Source organism: Myotis davidii, unplaced genomic scaffold (assembly GCF_000327345.1).
Source record: "Myotis davidii unplaced genomic scaffold, ASM32734v1 scaffold449, whole genome shotgun sequence".
Lineage (NCBI taxonomy): Eukaryota > Metazoa > Chordata > Mammalia > Chiroptera > Vespertilionidae > Myotis > Myotis davidii.
The window spans coordinates 2550508-2564120 of record NW_006383007.1 but is presented as its reverse complement, the minus strand read 5'-3'; the positions used below and the strand labels follow the sequence as shown (position 1 = coordinate 2564120).

General features: G+C 41.9%; 2 pseudogenes; one reads left to right on the top strand and one right to left on the bottom strand.

Moving 5' to 3' along the window:
* LOC102757122 overlaps positions 1 to 6903 on the bottom strand; it is a 28263-nt pseudogene extending 21360 nt beyond the window's left edge.
* LOC102756556 lies at positions 6902 to 8677 on the top strand (annotated as a pseudogene).
* The last annotated feature ends 4936 nt before the right edge of the window (positions 8678 to 13613 follow it).

Below are 13613 nucleotides of genomic sequence, written 5' to 3'. Positions count from 1 at the left end.
GCGATCGCGCGGGCTCTGCCCCTGCCCCTGCAGCTTGCCTCTGGCTGAGGCATCTGGCACAGGCAGCGGGGACCCACAGCTGCAGCGGCCCCACGATCGTGGGCTTCGCTTTAAGCCCAGGCAAGGGACCCCTAGCTCCTGGGACTGCCAGCTTCCACCGTGCCCAGCTCCCATCGCTGGCTCCACCCCTACTTCCTGCTATCACTGGCCAGGGCGGAAAAGGCACCTGATTCTCTGATCATGGCTGGGGGGCAGGGCAAAGGTGGCCCCAGGGCCGCCTTTGCCCTGACCCCCAGCTCTTAGCTCCCCTCTGGGTTTCCGATCACTGTCAGTGGCAGGGGGCTTCTTCCTGCTTTCCCTTTCGCCTCCCTACATTGTGCCTACATATGCAAATTAACCGCCATCTTGTTGGCCGTTAATTTGCATGTAGCCCTGATTAGCCAATGAAAAGGGTAGCGTCGTACGCCAATTACCATTTTTCTCTTTTATTAGTGTAGATGGCCAAAGGAAATAATTATCCTGTGCTGCTCTGGCAGAGGGAAGCAATTTAATTATGACACATACTCCAAAACATCACTAAATTTACCCTAAACCTGGTCCTGATTCATGTAACACATATTTCCTTGTTTTCCTAGTGTAGATTATTATTTTTTGGAGCTCATTCTAATTCCTAACATTAACAAAATCTGCCAGTGTCAATGGAAATTACTTCTAAATGTATGACTCTTCTCCTTACAATAGGAAAAAAAGAGCCAAGAAGGTCAAGGTTTGAGTTCCGCCTTTGTCACTAACTCACTGAAGAAACTTACGCTAATAACTAAAGTCTTGGTTTCTTTACCTGTGAAAATAGAAACCCTCCACCTCCTGTGATTGAGATAATTTAGTTCCATGCCTAACCATATAACAGTAGCTAGAATAATTTCCTGAATTATCATTATAGATTCAGAAAGCTCAGAACAGAAGGACCACATGTCACTAATTCTTATGGAGTTAGGAGACCAGAGATACTCAGGGGAACACCAAGTAGCTCTTTGATCTCTTCCTCTGCTGAATCCTAACTTCCATCCTTGTATAAACACTCCTGACTATCTTCTAGGCAACTCCAAAAGAGTGGAAACAACATGCAGAGAATCTCAGAGTTAGAAGAGTTTTAAGAGATATAGGGAAGGTCCCTGCACAAAGGTGGACTGACAACCCACTCAAGGCAGATGGTGTTAAAGATCTCTAAGGATATAACTTCCCCATATTCCTTGGTTACCTGTTCCAATATTCAATCCCTACTTTATAGTTGTGTCCATCTTTATGACCAACTGAACTGTTTCTCTTGCTACAATTTAAAAGTATTTCCTTTTATTTGGTCTCCTGTGGAAGTAAAGAACATCTGTTCTGCATCTTTCATATAATAACCTTTCAAATACTTGAAGACAGTTAAATCACCCCTTGGTCTTTACTTCTCCAAGTTAAACAGTTCTGATCCCACTGAGCCCTCTCTCAGGAGCTAGTCCCCATTCCTTACATCACTTTTGCTGATCTTCGCTGGACCTTCTCCAGAGTCTCCATATATTCATTGCCAAACGAAAAGACCAAAATCGAACACAGCAATAATGCCAAATAAAGCAGAAGGATTACTTTTCACTTCTGTATCCCTTTCTTGATAAAACATTCCAAGTGGTGTGCTTGCCCTTTTTTCCAAAAATATATTGCTTTTTCGAATCCTCTTTGCTTTGTAATCATATATACTATCATCTTGTGGTACCTTTCTCCAAGGCTCATATTAGATTTCAGGTGCTTCAAATAACCCCTCCCTGTGAGAAGGGCCAAATTTAGAAGCACACAGCTTCAGAACATTTTTCTACCTTCTATAAAACTAAAATAGAAAAGCTGTGAAAACAATATCAAAATTCACACAATCCACAAAATAACCAGCAACCTTTATATCTTGATGGTATTTTGAAAACATGTTTTCTTCATATGTATGTAGAAATTCATTTTCTTCTTATGTGGGAATGACATAATCTGACAGACTTTAGAGCAGTATTGTGTAAACAAATAACAAAAATGGGAAGGTTCAATTTAAAGAAGAATTTATCAATGAATTTGTGAAAATGGTAAGTCCCTAGTACATTTTAAATGAGTTTTGCAATTTTGATCTAGAGTCCACTTTATCATACACATTAAACATACATTTTTTAAAAATACCTGCTCGATTTAAATGCCTAAGCATATAATTATACATAGAAGTTTTTAAAAGATACATGTAGGTATAGATTTTGGTGATGTGATTTTTTAAAAAAAAAAATAATGCAGGTTCAAATTGTGTGAGTTAAATCACAGTGCTCAGGTGAGAGGCCCTGGGTTCCATACCTAGGATTCACTGTCAATGCTGGATAAATATTAGTATTGCAAACTGAATGACAAATTATATTACTACTACCTTGTCCACAATACATCCAGGACTCTCAAATCCTGAATCAAAAAGCCATATATTGAACTAGTAGTTGAGAACCTACTATTTATCAGGCACCATGATTGACTCTGATGAGACAGTGGTGAGCAAGAGAAAAAGGATCCCTGCTCATATGAAGCTGACACGGAACTGAGGAGAAAGACTGCATATATCCATCCATCAGGCAATACAAACAAAAATAAGACCTCAGGGGAAAATAAGATAGAGCAATGTTATGGCCAGTGACTGGGGGCTGGTTTTGACTGCCAGTCTAGGAATACCTCTATTGAGAGTTGACATATGCACTGAGGTCTGAATGACAAAAAGGGCGCCAACCACAAAATGATCAGGCAGAAGAATTTTCCAAACTAAAAGAACAGAGTCTATGTCAAGAACAAGATTCATGTTCACAAAGGAAAAAATCATAACTATTAGTTAATATTGGCGGGGGTGGGGGGGAGGATTGGAAACAGTAGAATCATTTTAAGCCTATCCATAAAAGCCTCAGATTCACAAACAAATCATTGCTTCTACTCTAGCTCCTTTTGTTTGAAGATTATTAACTTGTTACAAAGAGCAACAACTATTAAAATGGAATGTTCTGTTGCACCTATGTAAATAAATTGCATTTATTTATTTATTGTTGTTGGCTTTTCCAAAACTATTTAGAATTAGAATATTTTAAAGTCACAGAAAAAAAATGTAAAGGAGTACAAATTTATTCTTAGGTGGAGAAAGTTTGTTATTGCTGTCCAAATCCAGGTGCAAAAACATTTTTGCTAATGTTACAAATTCACTACTTAAGAGAGAAAAGCTACCCAAACACACCTGCACCTTTTCAGAACTGATTTAATATTGTGTTAAAGTAAACATATTAAGGACATGAATGTTTAGTCATCAAAAAGTTCTACTGCCCAATTTAGTACTTAGAGTGAATGAGAAAAAAAGTTATTTGGAGTCTGACAAAGATAAACCTGCATTTCAAGACTTCCTTTCCAAACTCAATATTATCAGGTAATTCTCAGTGCTTATGATTTCACTTTACTATGTGCTTGGTCATATGACTTACCTGATTGAGGATATATAGAATGTAATTAAACAAGTAAATACAAAAAAACCCACAAATTTTAGTACTAAATGTCTGAAATTTAATATGTGTTCAATAATGTTAGTTATTTTTGTTATCATTTCAACAATGGAGGCATAAAGTAAAATTCCCTCTAACCAACTCAGCCAATGTGGTACCAGAATATGAGTTACCCAGACAATAGATCTTGATTTCTCAAGGACACAATCAAACTCTTTGCTCTCATATAAACATAGTCACCAGAGTCTTGTCATTCTACTCATCCCTGATACCTTGGCACATGTACTCCACTTATCCTTCATCGCTGAGATACGGTTGAGTTTCTGCTCTGGTTTTTGGCCACTCTAACCACAGGTCTCTTGCCTAGACTACAAATTTAGAAGCAGCTGGGGATTTCTGTTTTAGTTCCACTCCTAATGATAATGAACTATATGACCAGGGCTATGATAATGGAGTATGTTTTAATAAATCTTTAGACCAGTGGTTCTCAACCTTCTGGCCTTTTAAATACAGTTCCTCATGTTGTGACCCAACCATAAAATTATTTTCGTTGCTACCTCATAACTGTAATGTGGCTACTGTATGAATTGTAATGTAAATATCTGATATGCAGGATGGTCTTGGGCGACCCCTGTGAAAGGGTCGTTCGACCGCCAAAAGGGTCGCGACCCACAGGTTGAGAACCGCTGCTTTAGAATTTTAACATGGGGCTTATAAGAGGCTGATTTAACCCCTGAGATGAAGCAGGAGGCTTGGATGGGGAAGGTAGTTAGAACATAAAGTTCTGAACAGAGAGTTGTTTGTTATGGTGCTATCAGGTAAAAGTGGTTAGCAGGTAATATTCATTTAAAAACAAAAAGAGACAACCCATAAAAGTTATTATCAAACTAAATCCAACAATGAATACTTAAAATAATAAACATGACCAAGTTGAGCTTACCCCAAGAATGTATGGGTAGTTCATTATTAGAAATTCATTAAATATCTTTCACCAGTTTGATAGAGGGGGGCGGGGGGAAATTGTATAATCATCTATCTCAGTAAACTGAACATAGTCTCTTTCCATGTCAAGCTCACACACACACACACACACACACACACACACACACACACACTCATACCAGTATAAGTGGAGAAACAGCGGACACTATCCTTTTAAAATAAGGAATAACACAAGAAAGCTCACTATCAGCACTTCCAGCCACCCATATACTGGGGTGCCTCTCAAGGACAATAAAAAATTTAATCAAAATAATTGAAAGATAATAAATTATTATTTTTTTCAAATGATAGTTACCTACATTAAAATCCTACACCCCCCCCAAATAATCTACTACACAATGATTTTTCTAGAAAGCATATATTTAAATAAATGTATGAGAGGAAGAAAAGCAAGGGAAAGAAATATTCTAAGGTAGGTGTGTGAGGCGGAAGAGAAGGGTGATTGAAAATGGGATAATCAAAAAAAAAAAAACACTAAAAAATATTTTTCATTAAAGAGGAGTCCAGGGGGCATTTGAGATCTTTGCTCCCCAGCATATGTGGTCAGTTTGACTCAAACCCATAAAACTTTTTAACAAATGAGTCTTGAAGGCACTGATGGTAATAGCATTCTGTATAAGGAGGAGTACAATAAACTCAACTCTCTGTTCCTGAGGTCTTCAAATTAAAAAGGGAGTGGGAGGCAAATCATCAAGCTTGTTTTCTGAAACAAATACCTTCAACATTCTTGGCTCATGTATTAATTTTTTAAAGAATTTCCTTCCCTCCCTTCATCACATCTCCCAAATCATGTATGAAATTTTTGTCCTGATTGATCACTAGATTTGTGTTCTTCTGCTCATCTGTTAATATGGTTACTACAGCCAGTGCACTTGTTCCAAGCTCACCCAGCATTCAGAAGATTACAGTAGTTAAAAATGCAGACAAAAGGAGCTCTGAGGCACCAACAGATTGTGAATAAAACATTGCTAACTGAATGCCAGACTCTTAACAAAATCAACACTGGTTTTCTGAAATCAACATCATTCAAAAACTTATGAGTAACATAGAAACTACTGAATAATTTTGTTTTTAATTTTCATCATAATCCTCACCAGAAAAAAAACACAGCATATGTCCCTATGCCTAGTAGGCATTCTTTACAGTGTATGTCCTGGGTAGTAGAAAACATAGGTAAGAGGTAATAGAACAGATATATGTGTTTTGTGTGCGTGTGTGTGTGTGTGTGTGTGTGTGTTTGTGTGTGTGTGTTTGTGTTTGTGTTTGTGGTAGAGAGATTGCAAGGAATGGACTGGAGAGCATTATGCTAAGTTAAATAACCCAGTCAAAGACAACTACCATATGATTTCACTCATATGTGGAATCTAATGAACAAAATGAACTAACAAGCAAAACATAGACAGACTCATAATAGAGAGCAGGCTGACAGATGTCAGGGTGGAGGGGGCTGGGGTGGGGAGATTATTGAGCAAAAAAAGAAAAGAAAAAAGAAAGGGAACAAACTCATTGACACAGACAACAGTGTGGTGATTGCAGGGCAGTTGAGAAGGGTATGCGGGGATAAATGGTGATGGACAAAGTCTTGACTTTGGGTTGTGAGCACAAAATCATTGTACACATGATGTGTTGTAGAATTGTGCACCTGAAACCTGTAAATTTTTTTCTTAAACAGTGTCACCCCTTTTAAAAAATGTAAATAAGGTGGCAGGGCTGGGAGGGAGGGGAGCGGGTGGTGAGAGGTGACTGGGACTGGGGAGAGAGAGGGAGGGAGGCAGGCAGAAGGGCAGGAGGCCCTGGCTCGATGATGGAGATCCAGGTGTGCACCCAGCTGTATGGATGCAGTACCTGGGGAAGGGCTGCTTACCCCGTGCCCCAGGTTCCGTGGCGACAGCTGCTGCCCTGTGCAGGCAGGAGTGACCCAGGCCATCCTCTCCTGGAAACAGTTACTGATGCAATGGTCTTTAAAAAAGATCTGGTGTAGTCACATTGTCCCTTTTTAAAATTGATAATTCTAGGGGTTAAAGCAAGGTCTGAGACGTCTTTCGAGCCAAGTCCAAGGCTGTCACTTAGGGCTGGGGTCACACTGAGGTTGCACAGGGAGCCTGGGCCTCCTGTCCCAAGCCCAGGATTTTTCTTGCCATGAGATGTTGCTGATATGCATGCTACAGAGCTCACTTTACCACTGTTTGAATCTGCACCTGGTTTATTTTGCAGAAAGCGGAAATTGAGTAAATGAATAATATGAAGTCCAATAGAAGCCCACTTTTTCTTATGTCAAGTCAGGGAAGTAAAAGCAAACCATTGCTATCTTTCCTCAGGGATATTCTTTGTTTTATTACCTGAGACACCCAGCTTTTTCAACACTCATGATGCCAGGAGGGAAATCACCCTGGGGGAAAAGACCCCATAGAAGTTTGTCAAGCAGCAGAACTAAAAAAAAAAAAAAATGCATCGAAGTCCATTGTTTTGTTTTCCAACAATACCACCCGCTAAACTTGCCTGCCGGGTGTGTAGTCTATGACTTAAACCGGTACCTCGATGACATGTGTGCTAACCACAATGATCTCACTCCAGCGGCCCCGGGCACTGTGGCTTCACAAATGCAAATGTGTCCCCTGTAGAAGTAACCGATACTGCCTTAGAAGATGTAACACCAGAGAGGTGGTCACCATCCAAGACAAAGTTAACCCCTGACCAAAGCAATTCAGCTAAAACGGGCTTAAAAAAGCAGATCAGTCCCTTCTTTAAAGGTACCTATGACCTGGTGTGCCAAAACCAAGAGGATGAGCTGATATCTCAGAATGTCAAAGTCATTTCTTTGGGAAGCCTGTCATCTCAATTATCCAAAAGATACATAAAGGTGAGAAGATCCATAGAGAAGAACGAGGACTTTGTCCGTCATACTTCACTGAGTGCCTCAGCCACAGTGGTCAGGATGGTTGAGAACTGTGCAGAGATGGAGGACAAGGATCAGGCTTGGAGAACAGTTCCCAAAAGGAAAACATATTGACCCGTGATTCTCTTATGGAGCAAAATACTGTCGAAGGCACTAGGCTAATGGTAGCTGTGAACCAAACGTCTCCCCAGGACGTTGTCTGCCTTCCCAGACAACACTCCTGCGTTATCCCCAGAAATAGCTCCTGGGAATAAAGTACCATCTACTCCGGAGGGCAGTCTTGCAAAACAGGAGAGTATCAAACAAGTGGATGGTGAAGGTGTTGAAGCATGTGAGGCAGGTATTGGTGAAGAAATCCAAATGCCTGTGACTTCGGAGGCTGTGTACACACTCTCAGTGGTGGGCCCGTGGTGTTTTCCGGGGCCCTGCTGCTCTTCTCCCTGACCGACTCCCGAAGAGGAAGAAGCCGCCTGCAGGGGCAGGGCCAGCTCTTGACCGTGCTGCTGGTCCACCTGGGCCGCGTGGCCTTCCCCCAGGACACAGTCAGTCGGAAAACCCGGTTCTCCAGGACAGAGATGACCTCAGCAAGTATGCAGCCTCCGCCCACCTGCTGAGTGGCATTGCTGCTGCAGTGGCAATGGCTGCTGGGAGCTGGAGGAATCTAAGGAGCGCTCTCAACGTGCCAGGAGGGATCGGAAAGAGCTAAAGGAGCTGGAAGAGCTGGTGCTGGACCACCACAGACCCACCCTTCCCTGAGGAACCACGAGGATTTGCCTCTGTTTCCGCGGTGCTTCACGTTCAGTGGATTTATACCAGGATCCTGTCTCGGGCCGGGGAAATCTTGCAGCAGCTCCACAGGTATGAGGAAGCAGTCAGGGAACTTGAGGACCTTTTGTCCCAGAAAGTCTATTGTCCCAACAGCAGAGGCTGATGGTGGGACGGGCTGGCTCTCAACCTCCACCAGCACTTAAAACGCCTCGAACTGTCTATCGAGTGCCTCACAGAAGGGCTGGCGGACCAGGTGAGGACGGGGCATCAGAGAGCCAGCCGTGCACCTGAGGGCGTCCCGGAGCTGTGGGAGGTACAGGCATCTCCTCCAGCAGCTGCCCGAAGTCTCTGTGCAGGATGTGAAGCCCGTGACCGTCACACCATCACTGCCGGCTGGCTGTGCCCGCAGCTCGGGATGGGCACGTCCATGTTTGTGGCGGCCACATGGCAGCATCCGCTGTCAGCTGGGAGCGCTTAGCTCCTCTGAAGCAAGCCCAGGACCTCATTTTCTGCCCCCTGGGGGCGGGGGGGGGGAGTGCCGGCACCTGGCTGCAATTTCCGCTCAAGCTGGTGGCCCCAATGACGCCTTTCCCATAAGCAGATGATCTGGTTGGATACGCTGTAGAGGCTAGGTCTGCCACGTCGCTGAAGTTGGAACTAAGAGCAAAAGCCATAACTAAGAGCTGTGGGGTTGGGAGTCTCTGGTCATACATGGGTCTACGATTCTCAAAAGCATGAGAGTAATTATATTTCATTTAATTTTGATTTTGATATTGTCAGTAATAAATCTGATGGTAATTTTTGATTAAAAAAATGTAAATAAGAAAACAATCCCTGGGAAGAAAAGAGTACTAGCTAGGTAAGACATTTTGAATAAAAGTCAAAGTCAAGAAGATTCAAGGTTTCTTGAGCCTTAACACCTACTGTATTATGAAAACCTTGCTAAGATCTACTATACTGTATTGAATGTCTCACCAGAGCAGAACCAAGTAGATATAGAAAACAGCACAAGAGCAATGTCAATTTTTGAGACAAAAATCTATGTATTGTTGAATTCTAATGAGGGAAAGAAAACCAGGAAAAACAGAATAATTCGGATGAACAGAAGAACAAACAAAAACATTCATGATGGCTAATATTAATTTAAGACAATTGCTCAACATCTTTGCTTAATAAGTAGTAAAAAGATAAATTTTGGCAGATACAATTAGGTAATTTGATAGGGTTTTAAATGAAAGGGATAAAATTTCCTATGGATCCTACAGGGCAAGAATTAAATACTTTTTTCTGTAAAACTTGGTATTATTGTTATAACATGTTGATGGTGATATAGTTCACTCTGCCATACTAGGTTGGCACTCATTACATGACTTCTTAGAGGAAAACGTATATCAGCTCTGATGGGGCTCAGGATACATTGTCCCAAAATATGAGGCATATTGAATATTTTAAGTAGAAACAAGAGTCACTCTAATCTCCTCCCTACTCACTCTTCTTCCCTGAAAAACCTCAGGGAAGGTCCCCTCCCTATACCCAGAGGAAGGAAGCATCCTTGTCTCTGAAGACAAAAGGACACCAAGAAGAATCTTTATGAACAGGTCTTGCTAAGTTTTACTCAGTTTACAACAATTACCTCGTGTTCCTTAGCCTCTTATATATTCCTCCATGACTGTGCAATCTTCATAAACCTAGCATGAAGAACTTGGGTCTGTTTCATTGTGTTTTTATTTCCTCCTGAAGGCTTCTGTGTCATGTAAAACATATATTAAATAAATCTATATCCTTTCTTTTTGTTAATCTGTGTTTCCGTTTAATTTTCAAACCCAGTCAGCGACCCTGAGAGGGTTGAGGAAAACTTTTCCTCCCCTTCAGCTCTTAGTGCTTCTGGTCAGTGGTTTTGTTGTTCCAGGTGGACACGATAAATTATCTAATGTAAATATTTTCCTCTTTGCATTATCTTCCCAAATCTGGCGTGGATTTTGGTCTCTATCCACAATCTTAGTTTCATTGCATTTCTACAAGCTTTACTTGTCCTTCTCTCCACCTTATAAAATTTTATTGCCATGAGGTATTCATATTCCCTTTGTAAACCTCCTCAAATTCTTTTGTAGGAATGTAGATTTTAATAGTTAATAGAAAGAGGAAGGAATGGAAAGGGGGAAAGATAGGAGGAAGGAGATGTTTTGGAAGCTATGCATGATCTGGCAGCATGTTATTAGAGAATGAAGAAAATTGATATTGAGCAATCAGGTAAGACATTACAATAAACCAAGTCGATCTGAAGAAAAACTGGATTAGCAATGTAGCAGAGTGAAAAATGTATGACTGAAAGACCAAGTATTAGCAAAAGAATAAACAGAAATCTATTGTTAATTGCCTTTTAGAATTGCTCATCAAGTAGACTTGAAAATATTCTAAAATATAAGCCTATAAAGTAAAGGGAAAAAACTATCACTTGCATATAAAATTTTAAAAAATGGAATTTTTGTATGGGGAGCACATCTATAAGAGAAAAATAATGAGATTTGGGGGGGTGGGTATTTTACTAATGGTTTGACAACTTAATATTAAAAAAAAAAACAATCATCGAACTAAAACCCCAGGGGAGCAGTCAGGATTAGAAGTCCAACTTGGGATGACTGCAAATATAGAAGTATTTGAGATGTGAAAATAGTGGAATGCAAAAAGAGGTGGGGGGGGGGTATCTGTCCTTTGGGAGAGATCCAATTTAATAAGGAAAAGGAAGAAAATACAGCAAAGATAGCAGACAATAGCAAACATAGAAGAAAAATGAGAAGTTATAAGGCAATAAAAGTCAAAAGAGGGGAGTATTTCAAGACATGGATTATCTGTGATTGCTGTCAAAGACATCAGCACAGGTAAAATAAGTCAGGTGAATCAGCGAAGAGGTTCTTGATTCTTCCCACAAAGTGATTATGAATGACTATTAAATCAATCAATAAAATTTAAGCCAAAAGCTAAACTAAGAGAAAAAAAAAGAAAAGAAAAGAAAAGAAACAGGATCTAAATCATAATCTGAAGAAAAGGGATAAAAAAGTTTTGCTAGTAAACATGTAAATTTTATTTGCCTTTTGATTAATCATTAGCTGAATTATCATCAACATTCAGTTTTGTCTAAATAGTTTTCTCCTTGACTCTTTTTAGATTTACTTATTTATTTATTTTAGTTAATCCTCACCCAAGGATATTTTTCCCATTGATATTTAGGAAGAGTGCAAAAAAGGGGGAGAGAGAGAGAGAAACCAGTGTGGGAGAGAAACATCAGTTGGTTGCCTCCCACACACATCCTGACCGGGGTGGGGATCAAGCCTACAATTGAGTTACTGCCATTGACTGGAATCAAACCCACAGCCCTTCATTCTACAGGTCAATGCTCTAATCACAGAGACAAACTGACTAGGACCAGATTTACTTAAAGCTCAAAGAGGCTAAGGTCTATAACTAAATGTGGCAATGGTAATAATATCTACACTAATAAAAGAGAAACATGCAAATTGGTGTCACTCCACTATACCTACCGAATCAGAGCAACTATGTATGCAAATTAACCCAACAAAGATGGTGGCTAATTTGCATAAGCAGGTGCGGAGCGAAGACTGAAGGCTCCGGCCCATGAAGACTGAGCCTGGGTCCCGGGTGCCGGAGGAAAAGCTTCTCCACTGCAGCCTCAGTGGAGAAGCCAAGACTCACTGTGGCCACAGTAGGGAAGCCTAGCCTCAAGGCTTTGCTTCTCCCCTGCAGCCGGACAAAAGGCCTGAGTCCTGGAGGAAAACCAGTGCCAACAGCCAGGGGAAGGAAGACCTATTGCGCGAATCTTCATGCAACAGGCTTCTAGTGTTAAATAAAAAAATAATTCATCTCAGCAATGTGTCCATTTACTCTCTGAGTTAGAATTAATTATAAGTATTAACAAAAGAATACATATAAGTAATCAGCAGAAGAGTAATATATAGTTGACCCTTTAACACCAGGTTTAGGGGTACAGACACCCCACACAGTCGAAAAATCTGTGAATAACTTTTGACTCTCCAAAACTTAATTACTTATAGCCTATTAAGTACTAGAAGCCTGAGTGATAATAAAAATAGTTGATAACACATATTTTGTATATTATATATATTATATACTGTATTCTTACAATAACATATGCTAAAGAAAAGCAAATATTAAGAAAAATCACAAGGAAGAGAAAACATATTTACTCTATTTTTTGAAAAACTAGAGGCCCCGTGCATTGATTCGTGCACCGGTGGGGTCCATCAGCCTGGCTTGTGGCTCTCCGACATCCCCCAAGGGTTCCTGGATTGCGAGAGGGTGCAGGCCAGGCTGAGGGACCTCACCAGTGCATGAATAGGGCCGGGGAGGGACTGTGGGAGGGTGCCAGGGTGTGTCCAGCCCATCTTGCCCAGTCCTGTTCAGCCAGACCCCATCAGCAAGGTAACCTACCAGTTGGAGCATCTGCCCCATGGTGGTCAGTGTGCATCATAGCTACTGGTCAAATGGCTGAACAGTCAAATGGTCACTTAGGCTTTTATATATATACTAGAGGCCTGGTGCACAGATTTGTGCACTGGTGAGGTCCCTTGGAGTTCCTTGCAGGGATCAGGCTGAAACCTGCAGTCCAACAACCTCCGAGGGATATAATAGTGCGTGAAGCAGCAGGCAGTTAGGGAGGAGCCAAACCTGGGCCAGCGCCACTCCACTCCCGCTCATTCATTACGCCTGTCACCGCCTCCTCTCGGTAGGCTTGTTGCCGCTCTGCTGTGGTCTCCACACGCCCATCCTAGGGTGATATCGGCATGTTCACGACCAAGAAGTGGCCGCGGGCTTGCACCCAGGCAGTCCAGATGCTGGTCCCAATCCTGATCCCAGTCTGGGTGGGGGAGGGGTGTGCAGGGGGAGTGTACATGAGAGAGTCTCTTGCCGCTGCAGCTGCACTCACCAGCCATGAGCCCAGCGTCTGGCACCTGTAGCTCAGCTGAGTGGTGCTCCTGCTATGGGAGCACACTAACCACCAGGGGGCAGCTCCTGCGTTGTGTGTGTGCCCCCTGGTGGTCAGTGAGCATCATAGCAACTTCTCGACCAGTCACTTAGGCTTTTATATATAGAGACTAGTGGCTCAGTGCATGAAATTCATGCATGGGGGTAGGGGGTGTCCCTCAGTCTGGCCTGCACTCTCTCCAATCTCAGACCTTTCGAAGGATGTCCTACTGCCGGTTTACAGGGATTGGGCCTAAACCGGCAGTAGGACATCCCTCTCACAATCCTGGACTGCTGGCTCCTAACCACTCACATGCCTGCCTGATAGCCCCTAACCACTCACCTGCCTGCCTGATTGCCCCTAACTGCCTCTGCCTTGGCCCCTTCCTCTATATCTGGAATGACATCTGGAA